We start from the raw sequence: 14651 nt of genomic DNA on the forward strand, positions 1-14651 counted from the left end.
TATTTTTTTAATTGTGAAACTATGCACACAATTCGAGCACAATATTTTTAGGTGGCACAAAAAGTTTGGGGCCAAAAGGAAATACATAAAATTAGGTTTATATTTAATTGGTTCTTTTAACTACTGTTGGACCTCTTATTAATTTGACAAGATTTAATTTTTGGGTCAAATAACGTTGGGCTCAACATGTCAAAGATCAGTGGAATTTATAGAATATGGTGAACATTTTAGTTTTACTGTTTGACGAAATAATTTATTTGACTTTATTTTAAATTTGAATTGGGCTTTGATTTTTATCAAGTGGCAGTTTGGCTTAGCAAGCCTGATGACATGGCATCATTAGGGGGAGGCCACTGTAGCTAACGAATTGAGTTGTTACATAATCTTCCTATTTCTGAATTTTCATTGTTAAATGATTGGGGAATATATCACACTATCCATTAGTTCAGTCAAGCTCACCACAAGTCCACACATTATTGCCAATTGAGTAAGTCTTATTGGCGGGGAGAATAGGCTATGTGTGTGTGTGTGTTAGAGATAGATAGAGGGAGAGAGAGTGAGGAAGAGGGAGGGGAAGAGAGTGTGTGTGTGTGTGTGAGGATTTGATGGTAAAAAATGTCGCCAATTTTGTAATATTAAACTCTTAAAGTTAATGTGGCCCCGTTGCAACGCACGGGCATTCTTCTAGTGGGCCATAGTGGAGGAGAGGAGGTAGGCCACTGGAGGTGGGGCGCACGTCCCTTGCCCCAATCCGAATTGGACAAGGGGAGGGGGCGAGGCCCCCCTCTTTCCTTCTCCCTCTCCCTCCTTTCCCCTTTCCCCCTCTCCGTTGGAAGGAAAAGGGGGGCCGAATCCTACTAGGTTTGGAGTCCTAGTACGACTCCCCCCCCTTGGGCGCCTCCCCCTTGGCCGGCCTCCTCCTCCCCCCTCCTGTATATACATGGGCTGGGGGCACCGCAGAGCACAACAGACAATCTCTTAGCTGTGTGTGGTGCCCCCCTCCACAGTTTAACACCTCGGTATATCGTCGTAGTGCTTAGGTGAAGCCTTGCGCCGGTAACTTCATCATCACCGTCGCGACACCGTCGTGCTGACGCAACTCTCCCTCGTCCCTCTAGTGGATCAAGATCTCGAGGGATGTCATCGTGTTGAACGTGTGCTGAAGACAGAGGTGTTGTACGTTCGGTACTTGTATTGGTTGGATCGTGAAGACGTTTGACTACATCAGCTGTGTTACTAAACGCTTCCGCTTTCGGTCTACGAGGGTACGTGGACACACTCTCCCATCTCGTTGCTATGCTTCTCCTAGATAGATCTTACGCAATCATGGGAATTTTTTTGAATTACTACATTCCCCAACAAGAACTCCTTCTTTGACTGATCCATTTTGAACTCCTTCAAAATCTAGTGAAGGTGTGTGCTTTGTGAAAGTCCTATTAAGCGTATTGATCTATCTCTATAGATCTTGATGCCCAATACATAAGTAGCTTTACCGAGGTCTTTCATTGAAAAATTCATATTCAAGTATCCTTTTATGCTAGCCATAAATTCTATATCATTTCCAGTCAGCAATATGTCATCCACATATAATATCAGAAATGTTAGAGAGCTCCCACTCACTTTCTTGTAAATACATGCTTCACCATAAGTCTGTATAAAACCATATGCTTTGATCACATTATCAAAGTGTATATTCCAACTCAGAGATGCTTGCACCAGTCCATAGATGGATCGATGGAGTTTGCACACTTTGTTAGTACCTTAAGGATCGACAAAACCTTTTGGTTGCATCATATACAACTCTTCTTTAAGAAATCCATTAAGGAATGCAGTTTTGAGATCCATTTGCCAGATTTCATAAAATGTGGCAATTGCTAACATGATTCGGGCAGACTTAAGCATCGCTACGAGTGAGAAAATCTCATCATTGTCAACTCCTTGAACTTGTCAAAAACCTTTTGCGACAAGTCGAGCTTTGTAGATAGTAACACTACCATCAGCGTCCATCTTCCTCTTGAAGATCCATTTATTCTTAATGGCTTGCCAATCATCAGGCAAGTCCACCAAAGTCCACACTTCATTCTCATACATGGATCCTATCTCAGATTTCATGGCCTCAAGCCATTTATCAGAATCTGGGCTCATCATAGCTTCTTCATAGTTCGTAGGTTCACCATGGTCTAATAACATGACTTCCAGGACAGGATTACCGTACCACTCTGGTGCAGAACGTGCTTTGTTCGACCTACGAGGTTCAGTAGTAACTTGATATGAAGTTTCATGATCATCATCATTAGCTTCCTCTCTAGTTGGTGTAGGCATCACTGGAATGGATTTCTCTGACGAGCTACTTCCCAAATTGAGAGAAGGTACAATTAGCTCATCAAGTTCTACTTTCCTCCCACTCACTTCTTTTGAGAGAAACTCCTTCTCTAGAAAGGATCAATTCTTAGCAACAAAGATCTTGCCTTCGGATCTGTGATAGAAGGTGTACCCAACAGTTTCTTTTGGGTATCCTATGAAGATGCACTTCTTCGATTTGGGTTCGAGCTTATCAAGCTGAAGCTTTTTCACATAAGCATCGCAACCCCAAACTTTAAGAAATGACAACTTAGGTTTCTTGCTAAACCACAGTTCATATGGTGTCGTCTCAACGAATTTAGATAGTGCCCTATTTAAATTGAATGCAGCTGTCGCTAATGCATAACCCCAAAATGATAGTGGTAAATCGGTAAGAGACATGATAGATCGCACCATATCTAATGAAGTATGGTTACGATGTTCGGACACACCATTACGCTTGGTGTTCCAGGTGCCGTGAGTTGTGAAACATTCCACATTGTTTCAAATGAAGGCCAAACTCGTAACTCAAATATTCGCCTCCTGCGATCAGATCATAGAAACTTTATTTTTCTTGTTATGATGATTCTCCACATCACTCTTAAATTCTTTGAACTTTTCAAATGTTCCAGACTTGTGCTTCATCAAGTAGATATACCCATATCTGCTCAAATCATCTTTGAAGGTAAGAAAATAACGATACCTGCCGCATGCCTCAACACTCATCAAGTCGCATACATCGGTATGTTTATTTCCAACAAGTCATTAGCTCGCTCCATTGTTCCGGAGAATAGAGTTTTAGTCATCTTGCCCATGAGGCATGGTTCGCCAGTATCAATTTATTCATAATCAAGTGATTCCAAAAGCCCATCTCCATGGAGTTTCTTCATGTGCTTTACATCAATATGACTAAACGGCAGTGCCACAAGTATGCTGCACTATAATTATCAACTTTGCATATTTTGGCATCAATATTATGAATATGTGTATCACTACGATCGAGATTAAATAAACCATTTATATTGAGTGTATGACCATAGAAGGTTTTATTCATGTAAATAGAACAACAATTATTCTTTGACTTAAACGAATAACCTTATTGCAATAAACATGATCCAATCATATTTATGCTCAACGCAAACACCAAATGACATTTATTTTAGGTTCAACACTAATCCCGAAAGTAAAGGGAGTGTGCGATGGTAATCTTATCAACCTTGTAATCACTTCCAACACACATCGTCATTTCGCTCTCAACTAGTCTTTGTTCATTTTGTAACTCCTGTTTTGAGTTAATAATCTTAGCAACTGAACCGATATCAAATACCCAGGGGCTACTATGAACACTATAGTAAAGTACACATAAATAACATGTATATCATATATACCTTTGTTCACTTTGCCATCCTTCTTATTCGCCAAGTATTTGGGGTGGTTCCGCTTCGAGTGACCATTTCCTTTGCAGTAGTAGCACTCAGTTTCAGGTTTGGGTCTAGCTTTGGGCTTCTTCACGGGAGTGGCAACTTTCTTGCCATTCTTCTTGAAGTTCCCTTTCTTTCTCTTGCCCTTTTTCTTGAAACTAGTGGTCTTGTTAACCATCAACACTTGATGCTATTTCTTGATTTCTACCTTCGCCGATTTCAGCATTGCGAAGAGCTTGGGAATCGTTTTCATCATCCCTTGCATATTATAGTTCATCACGAAGTTCTAGTAACTTGGTGATACTGACTAGAGAACACTGTCAAATAACTATCTTATCTGGAAGATTCTACCACTTGATTCGAGCGACTGTAATACCCAGACATTCTGAGTTCATGCTCGCTAGTTGAGCTATTCTCCTCCATCTTGTACGCAAAGTAATTGTCAGAGGACTCATACCTCTCGAAATGGGCATGAGTCTGAAATACCAATTTAAAATCTTGGAACATCTCATATGCTTCGTGGCGTTCAAAACGTTTTTTGAAGTCCCGGTTCTAAGCCGTAAAGCATGGTGCACTAAACTATCAAGTAGTCATCATATGGAGCTTGTCAAACGTTCATAATGTATGCATCTGCTCCTGCAATAGGTCTGTCACCTAGCTGTGCATCAAGGGCATAATTCTTCTGTGGGGCAATGAGGATAATCCTCAGATCATGGATCCGGTCCGCATCATTTCTACTATCATCTTTCAACTTAGTTTTCTCTAGGAACATATCAAAAATAAAACAGGGGAGCTATACGCGAGCTATTGAACTATAACATAGATATGCAAATACTATCAGAACTAAGTTCATGATAAATTAAGTTCAATTAATCATATTACTTAAGAACTCCCACTTAGATAGACATCCCTCAAGTGATCTGAATGATCACGTGATCCATATCAACTAAACCATGTCCGATCATCACATGAGATGGAGTAGTCTTCAATGGTGAACATCTCTATGTTGATCATATCTACTATATGATTCATGTTCGACCTTTTGGTCTCTAGTGTTCCGAGGCCATGTATGTACATGCTAGGCTCGTCGAGTTTAATCCGAGTATTCTGCATGTGCAAAACTGTCTTGCACCCGTTGTATGTGAACATAGAGCTTATCACACCCGATCATCACGTGGTGTCTCGACACGATGAACTATCACAATGGTGCATACTCATGGAGAACACTAATACCTTGAAATTTTAGTTAGGGATCATCTTATAATGCTACTGCCGCACTAAGCAAAATAAGATGCATAAAAGATAAACATCACATGTAATCAAAATTTGTGACATGATATGGCCATCATCATCTTGTGCCTCTGATCTCCATCTCTGAAGCACCGTCATGATCTAAATCATCACCGGCTGATCTCCATCGTAGCGTCGTGGTCCTCTCGCCAACTATTGCTTCTACAACTATCGCTAACGCAGAGTGATAAAGTAAAGCAATTACATGGCGTTTGCATTTCATACAATAAAACGACAACCATAGGGCTCCTGCCAATTGCCGATAACTTTTCCAAAACATGATCATCTCATACAATAACATATATCTGTGGGGACCCCGACTCATAAGTCGTGATCACCGAATGCACGTGTACAGTGTCCCACGGATCAATGCTCACTGAACACACAGAAGCTGAATAGCAAGAGTCTTACATCCATACATACCGTCTTACACAAATTATGACCATTATGGTCAAGTTTTACATAGATAAAGCCACAGGGGCTGAATACCAAATAAACATAAGCAGCGGAAATCTTCGTCGATAAGTAGAACCCATGCCATCTGCCTTAACCCTACATGCATTCTGACTGGGAAACGTCCTAGTTCGCATGTTCGTCTCCAAAGAACTCTTCTTCGAACTCCTGCTCTTCCATGCCTGGCCAATTAAATAACCAGTGGCAAGCCAATGAGTACTTTGAATGTACTCTCAAGCAACCCATGATTTGGTTCAAAGTAACAATGCAAATGTACAACAAGTAAGCAACCTAGCTTCAAGCTAGTTGAGATGTCCTATCAACTTGTGAGATATGCATCAATGAACATGGGTATCCTTGAGAACAGGTTATAGATATCAACATAAATAGAGTTTGAATCAATGCCATGTCATTCAACATGTCAAGTCACCACCTTGACACAAATAGTTCCTTTCCACACACACATGCACCGAGATTGTAAAATTTCTGGACATAGTTTAAGTAGCACCTCCCAACTATCCATGACCATGGACACGGCTATTCGAATAGTTTGACACTCTGCAGAGGTTGCGCACTTTACCCACAAGATTCGGGAAGCTTTCATGTCATCCACGATCCCGCAGTACCTCAAGTACTCGGAGGAAGCACCGATCATTACCTTTCCCTCGACGACACTAACATAGGGTCCACTCGTTGATACATGGCCCTCGTGTATAAGTAAAAGATCATGGGACTCTGCCCTTTTCACATTATTATGCATACACGAAGGGACCAACGGTGTGTCCGGTGCCCTATGAAAACAGTCATGGCCGCCTATCCAAGCACGACCCCGTCCCGAGAGTGACCTCAAGTCACCCCCGTCACTAGTAATGTGGGCACCATGCTAGTATCAGCCTAAGTAATCAATAATCCCCCGTCCCATAAAGGGGTAGAGTGGTTGCACATGTTTGGTTGGGACGGTAATCACACATAAATCTAATCCATCATTTTACACACACACACACACACCAAAAGCTCTCTTCGGTACACCACTTCTTCCTCAAGTGGTGACCTTAGTTAAACATCTCCCAAGGGCATTAGGGGCACCCGATGGGGTTTTCGAAAGAATGTAACCATGAAGAGTTCATGGTACACATGCATCATTATGCATCATGGGGTTGTCAAAATTAAACTCATGTGTCGTATCCCCCAGACCAATAGTAATAACATCCTTTTTATAATCAATCCTAGCATTAATAGTATTCAAGAAGGGTCTACCAAATATAATGGGAAAAAAGCTATCTTGTGGGGAACCAAGAACAAGAAAATCAGCAGGATATTTAACTTTCCCGCACAAGACTTCAACATCTCTAACAATCCCAACTGGTGAAATAGTATCTCTATTGGCAAGCTTAATTGTAACATCAATATCTTCTATTTCAGCGGGTGCAATATCATGCATAATTTCATTATATAAGGAAATAGGTATTGCACTAGCACTACCACCCATATCACATAAGCCATGATAACAATGATCTCCTATTTTAACAGAAATAACAGGCATGCCTACAACAGGTCTATGTATCTTAGCATTGGGTTTAGCAATGTTAGCAGCTTCCTCACAGAAGTAAATAACATGCCCATCAATATCACTAGCCAAGAGATCTTTAACCATAGCAATACTAGGTTCAACTTTAATTTCCTCAGGAGGTGTATATGTTCTAGTATTACTTTTACAAACCATAGTTGAAGCTTTAGCATGATAATTTATCCTAACAGGGAAAGGTGGTTTCTCAACATAAGTAGTAGGAACAATAGGATCATTATAAGTGATAGTCTTTTCTTCGACTGTAGAAGGTGCAACTACTTTTACTTCAATGGGAGGATTATATTTCAACCACTTCTCCTTAGGGAGATCCACGTGAGTAGCAAAAGATTCACAGAAAGAAGCTACTATCTCAGAGTCAAGTCCATATTTAGCGCTAAATCCACGAAAAGTATCGGCATCCATAAAAGATTTAACACAATCAAACTTAGGTGTCATACCTGACTCCTTAAAATCGTCGGAACCCCAATCTTCAGAGTTGCTTTTAATTATTTCCAATAAGGCCCACTTGAATTCAATAGTCTTCAGCATATAAGAACCAACACCAGAAGTATCGAGCATGGTGCCATCATTGAGAGAAAGCCGAGCATAATTTTTTGAATAATCATTTCTCTTGAGAGCTCATGACTGGGGCATGAATATAATGTTGACTTAGGCCTCCCCCAAGCTTGAGCGATACTTTCTCCTTTGCGAGGCTAGAAATTATATATGTAATTACGATCACGATGAACAAGATGCATATGATAGAACTTCTGGTGAAATTCCAATTTCAATCATTTATAGTCCCAAGATCCCGTATCATCACATAGCCTGTACCATGTCAATGCATATCCCTTCAAATATAAAGGGAATACATTCCTATTAACAACATCATCAGGCATACCTGCAAGCTTAAATAATCCACAAACTTCATCCACATAGATAAGGTGTAAATCCGGATCCAATGCTCCATCTCCTTCGAAGGGATTAGCTAGCAGTTTCTCTATCATACCCGAAGGAATCTCAAAGTAAACATTTTCTGTAGGTTTAGTAGGTTGAGGAGCAACTCTTTTCTCTACTGGTCGGGGCAAAGATGCCTCGAACAAGCCCCTCAAAGGATTAGTTTCCATAGTAACAAGTGACAGAAAATTTCAGCACACTATATAAATGCTTCCTTACCAAGTTCCACTCACCAAAGGCGCTTCACTCCCCGGCAACGACGCCAGAAAAGAGTCTTGATGACCCACAAGTATAGGGGATCTATTGTATTCCTTTCAATAAGTAAGAGTGTCAAACCCAATGAGGAGTAGAAGGAAATGATAAGCGGGTTTCAGTAAGATATTCTCTGCAAGCTCTGAAATTGTAGGTAACAAATAGTTTTGTGATAAGATAATTTGTAACGGGTAACAAGCAATGAAAGTAAATAAAGTGCAGAAAGGTGGCCCAATACTTTTTGTAGCAAAGTACAAGCCTGGAAAATTTCTTATAATGAGAAAAGCGCTCCTGGGGACACATGGGAATTATCGTCATGCTAGTTGTCATAATGCTCATATGATTCGCGTTCGTTACTTTGATAATTTGAAATGTGGTTCGACCGGTGCTTGGGTACCGTCCTTTCTTGGAAAAGCATCCCATTTATGATTAACCCCTATTGCAATCATCCGCAACTACAAAAGAAGTATTAATGTAAACCTAACCATAGCATGAAACTAGTGGATCCAAATCAGCCCCTTACGAAGCAACACATAAACTAGGGTTTAAGCTTCTGTCACTCTAGCAACCCATCATCTACTTATTACTTCCCAATGCCTTCCTCTAGGCCCAAATAATGGTGAAGTGTCATGTATTCGACGTTCACATAACACCACTAGAGGAGAGACAACATACATTACATCAAAATATCGAACGAATACCAAATTCACATGACTACTAATAGCAAGACTTCACCCATGTCCTCATGAACAAACGTAACTACTCATAAAGCATATTCATGTTCATGATCAGAGGAGTATTAATATGCATTAAGGATCTGAACATATGATCTTCCACCAAATAAAGCAACTAGCATCAACTACAAGGAGTAATCAACACTACTAGCAACCCACAGGTACCAATCTGAGGTTTTGGTACAAAGGTTGGGTACAAGAGATGAACTAGGGTTTGAGAGGAGATGGTGCTGGTGAAGATGTTGATGGAGATTGACCGCCTCCCTATGAGAGGATCGTTGGTGATGATGATGGTGATGATTTCCCCCTCCCGGAGGGAAGTTTCCCCGGCAGAACAGCTCCGTCGGAGCCCTAGATTGGTTCCGCCAAGGTTCCGCCTCGTGGTGGCGGAGTTTCGTCCCGTAAGCTTGCTTATCATTATTTCCAGGGTAAAAGACTTGATAGAACAGAAGATGGGCACCGGAGGGCCACCAGGGGGCCGACAAGGCAGGGGGGCTCGCCCAGTAGGAGTGGGTGCGCCCCCCACCCTCGTGGCCAGGGTGTGGGCTCCCTCTGGTACTTCTTTCGCTCAATAATTCTTATTACTTCCAAAAATGACTCGTGGAGTTTCATGAATTTTGGAGTTGTGCAGAATAGGTTTCCAATATTTGCTCCTTTTCCAGCCCAGAATCCCAGCTGCGGGCATTCTCCCTCCTTAAGTTAAACCTTGTAAAATAAGAGAGAATAGCCATAAGTATTGTTACACAACGTGTAATAACAGCCCATAATGCAATAAATATCGATATAAAAGCATTTTGCAAAATGGACGTATCAACTCCCCCAAGCTTAGACCTCACTTGTCCTCAAGCGGAAGCCGATATCGAAAAATATGTCCACATGTTTAGAGATAGAGGTGTCGATAAAAATAAAATATGGACATGAGGGCATCATGATCATTCTTATAACAGCAACATATATAGATTTTGTCATATGATTCCTTATGCTCAAGTAACAATCTATTCACAATGTCAAGTATGAATCATAAACTTCATTGGGAACTAACAAACAATAATCTCAGTCATTGAAGCAATTGCAATTTATCATAACATCGGAAATATTCAAGAATAGAGCTTTTCAGCAAGTCCACGTACTCAACTATCGTATAGTCTTCTACAATTGCTAACACTCACGCAATACTTATGGTTTTGGAGTTTTAATCGGACACAGAGAAAGATAGGGGCTTATAGTGTTGCCTCCCAACAATTTACCTCAAAGGTAATGTCAACAATAATAGTTCATGCTAACTTACATCCAATTGGATATATATATATATATATATATATATCAGGATCTTTCCAACACGAGGTGCTTGCCAAAGGATAAAATGAAAAAGGGAAAGGTGAAGATCACCTTGACTCTTGCATAAAGTAAAGTACATAAAGTAAAAGATAGGCCCTTCGCAGAGGGAAGCAGAGGTTGTCATGTGCTTTTAGGGTTGGATGCACAAAATCTTAATGCAAAAGAACATCACTTTATATTGCCACTTGTGATATGAACCTTTATTATGCAGTCCATCGCTTTTATTACTTCCATTACACGATCGTATAAAGCTTATTTCTTCACACTAATAAGCCATACATATTTAGTGACAAATTTTTATTTCTTGCAACATGACAACTTACTTGAAGGATCTTACTCAATCCATAGGTAGGTATGGTGGACTCTCATGGCAAAAACTGGGTTTAAGGATATTTGGAAGCACAAGTAGTATATCTACTTGGTGCAAGGAATTTTGGCTAGCATGAGGGGGAAAGGCAAGCTCAACATGTTGGACGATCCATGACAATATACTTTAACTAAGATGTGAGAAAACATAACCCATTACGGTGTCTTCCTTGTCCAACATCAACTCTTTAGCATGTCATACTTAATGAGTGCTCACAATCATAAAAGATGTCCAAGATAGTATATTTATATGTGAAAACCTCTCTTTCTTTATTACTTCCTATTAATTGCAACGATGACCAAAACTATGTTTGTCAACTCTCAACAACTTTTAGGCATCATACTCTCTATATGTGAAGTCATTACTATCCATAAGATCAATATGAACTCTTTTATTCTTTTTATTCTTTCTATTTTCTTAAGATCATAGCAAGATAGCAAAGCCCTTGACTCAACACTAATCTTTATTATATATAGTTCACGGACTCGATTACATAGAGGGATCGCAAAGCAAAACTAAAAACTAATTCACACCAAAACTTTATTCTACTAGATCTAGATATTACCAAAAGGATCGAACTAAGGAAAACGGTAAAGATAGGAGTGTGATGGTGATACGATACCGGGGCACCTCCCCCAAGCTTGGCAGTTGCCAAGGGGAGTGCCCATACCCATGTGATTATGTCCTCGAAGGTGATGAAGGTGGTGATGGTGTAGGCTTGTCGTCCGTCTTCCAAGGCATAGGCTCACCATCATAGAAGGATGATCGAGTCTCCGGGATCCTCAAATCTGCAGCCAAACTCATCCTCTTGAATCTATATTCATACTCACAGTTTTGGTTTTGCAGGTCATAGATCTGGGCTTGAAGGTGCTCGATTTTCTCATGAAGCTTGAAGATGGTCTCCCCAATGTTCTTGGCGTCCAGCTTGTGGTTGTTGGTGAACTCCGCGATCATCATCTGGTTGGCGTTAAGTGCATGCTCCACCATCCCTTGGCACTTGAAGACTTGTTGTTCCAAAGCTTCGAGCTTTATCTCCACGCTTCTGGTACGCCTTGGTCCCTCCACATCGCGGATGTGCAGCACACCCTCCCGCATCTCAATGGTTTGAGGGTGCTGCAGCACCTCCGCGAGATAGGGGTTGATGACCCTCTCGAAAAACTTGTCCTTGGGAACGCTTGGAGACGTCATGGTGCTCTAGATCTGTCAGAAAAATAGCTTGAAACGAAAACAGAGGATATTTGCATGATACGGTGGTCAAAACCTTCGGGAGATTATATAATGAATTTTTACCGACCAAAAGAAGTATCGTGCAAGAAAACGGAGTCCGAAGAGCACACGAGGTGCCCATGAGGCAGGGGGCGCGCCCAGTAGGGGTGGGCGCGCCCTCCACCCTCGTGGAGGCCTCGTGTCCTTCCCGGACTACTTCTAATTTTCCTATTTACTTAAATATTCCAAAACAGAGGAAAATTGCTATTATAATTGTTTTGGAGTCGGTTTACTTACCGTACCACATACCTATTCCTTTTCGGAGTCTGAAACTGTAACATCCCAAATTTTCAATTTGGAATGTTATACAGTAGATCATTATTGCATATCATATTTATTGCATTTTGGCTCGATCCTAGAAATTCTACGCAACTCAAGGACCCATGGAGAGAGTTGGGGATTTCGTTATTTTCATATTTGAGTTTTCTCAAATTTCAAAATAGGATCATTTGATTTTATTTATTTTATATTCAATTATTTCTATAAAGAAAATATGAGAGGGAATAAAATGACTTTCCCAAAATAAAGAAATCTTGAGGATTTAATAAAAAAATCAAATAAGATTTTATTTTGGAGTTTATTGCTATTTTATTTGAATTTAGGAAAAATGCATGTTTTTGAAAATTGCATTTTGGCCCCAAATAAATGTTCATCTAAACCGGCTTGATTTTAGAAGTCGGGAAAAATTTATTTCGGGATTTTTGGAGTCCGTTTAGTATTTCTTTTAATTGTTTTTCTGCGCGTAATGATCTTTAAAAAAAAAAGGAACCGCCTTACCGAGCCGTGTCCGACATGGACAATGCGCCCGGGCGGCCTTTAAAGGCCAACGGCCGCCCCGGGCCGAAACCCTAGTCGCTGCCCCGCCCCGCCTCGAGACCCGCACCGCCACCGCCGCCGGATCGCGCCACCGCCGCCAGATCCCGCCGTCGCCGCCGACGCCGCGCCTCGCCGCCGCCGCACCTCGCCGCCCCGCCGCCCGCCGCCGGATCGTGCCTCGCCGACCCGCCGCCCCGCCGCTGACCTGCCGCCTTGCCGGAGCCGCCTGCCGCCGCCACCGCCCTTGCCGGACATGCCGGAGGTAGCCGCCACCACCGCCGGTTATCTTCAGAAAACCGTATGGTTTTTCTTTTTAGATCCGCGGTTTATTTTTTTTAGATTGGTTTTAATTTTTATCCTGGTTTAGTTATTTAGCAAACGCCCGTTCGTTCGTTCATTTTAACGAACGATTTTTGTTTTTTTTCGCAGACAGCGAACGTTCGTTCGTTAGCCTGTTCGTCCGTTTTTCTTTTTCTCGGATTTTCCGCGATTATTTCTGATCGCGATTTCTGATCCGATTTTCGTTTAGTATTACTTTTCGCTCGTTTATCGGAATCAGGCGATTCAAACGCCTAGAGTTTCGTCTCGAAACCCTCTTTCCGTATTACCAACTCAAACAAGTTTTTGCTACTGTAAAATGTGACTTAGGTCCAGATTAGTAAACGAAGCTTGTTTCTTTCGCCGTTTGACTTTCGTTGCTTCGTTTGATTTGATTCTTTTTGCAAACCGGAGTTCTGAAGTTGAACTTTCTGGTTAGATCTCTTATTTGAGTTTTACCTGTGCATTATATGAGTGCTTATTGTATGCTTGTTTGTTTGCAATAGAGTACCCGGAGTGCGCCGCTTGCTACTTCGAATCTCTAGGTTTCACGGATCATCAGCAAGGCAAGTAACACTTTGATCATACTTCTTTACTACCCAGTTTTATTGCATTAGATCAATCCTCAAACAATTGCATGATTAGGATCTGATTTAATATGTGGGTTTTGGGAAGTAGATGAGGTAGACTCCACGAACAAATGGGTGAAGGGGAAACCCCGAGCCCGCGGACAAAATGGGGAAGGAACATGATTCTCTCGTGAGACTCCGGAGTAGGGACGACTTGTCCCGCTGGTGGGAGACAGTGGCCGATCTTCTTGGCCAGGCACCCGGCCTCCCGGATCCTCTTGATATACTTCTCCTGGACGGTAGAGGCCATCCATCTGCCTCCTGCTCCCGATCCGAACATCTTTGGAAAACCTTTCTTCGATGGAAAATAAGAATGCTTGTGCGTTAGGGCTCGAACAGACACTACTAGGAAAAGGGCTATAGATGGGATGGACACTAATGGCGCACCTGGCATGTGGTGCGCCATTAGTATATACTAATGGCGCACCATGTTCAGGTGCGCCATTAGTGTGGAAGACACTAATGGCGCACCAGGGACATGGTGCGCCACTACTGTTGTTTATTTTTTTTCTTTTTTTTGCAAAACTACTAATGGCGCACCATGACACAATGCGCCATTACTAGTTTAAACTAGTAATGGCGCACTGTGCCACGGTGCGCCATTAGAATAGATACTTTTTTTTTACTTTTTTGCAAAACTTCTAATGGCGCACCAGAAGCGGATGCGCCATTAGTAACTAGGGTTACTAATGGCGCATTTGCATACGGTGCGCCATTAGTACCAGGGTTACTATTTTTTTCTTAGTACCAGGTTTCCCCACTCGATCGAGCCCCCGCCGTTCGCTGCCCACACGCCCCCGCTGCCCACGCCGCCCACGCACCCCCGCCGTCCGCCGCCTCCGTCTGCCGCAGCCGCCCACATGCCCCCGCCGCCTCCTCTCCCCTTCCTCCCCCTCGAGTGCC

The sequence above is a fragment of the Triticum dicoccoides genome, chromosome 1B (assembly GCF_002162155.2).
Source record: "Triticum dicoccoides isolate Atlit2015 ecotype Zavitan chromosome 1B, WEW_v2.0, whole genome shotgun sequence".
NCBI lineage: Eukaryota > Viridiplantae > Streptophyta > Magnoliopsida > Poales > Poaceae > Triticum > Triticum dicoccoides.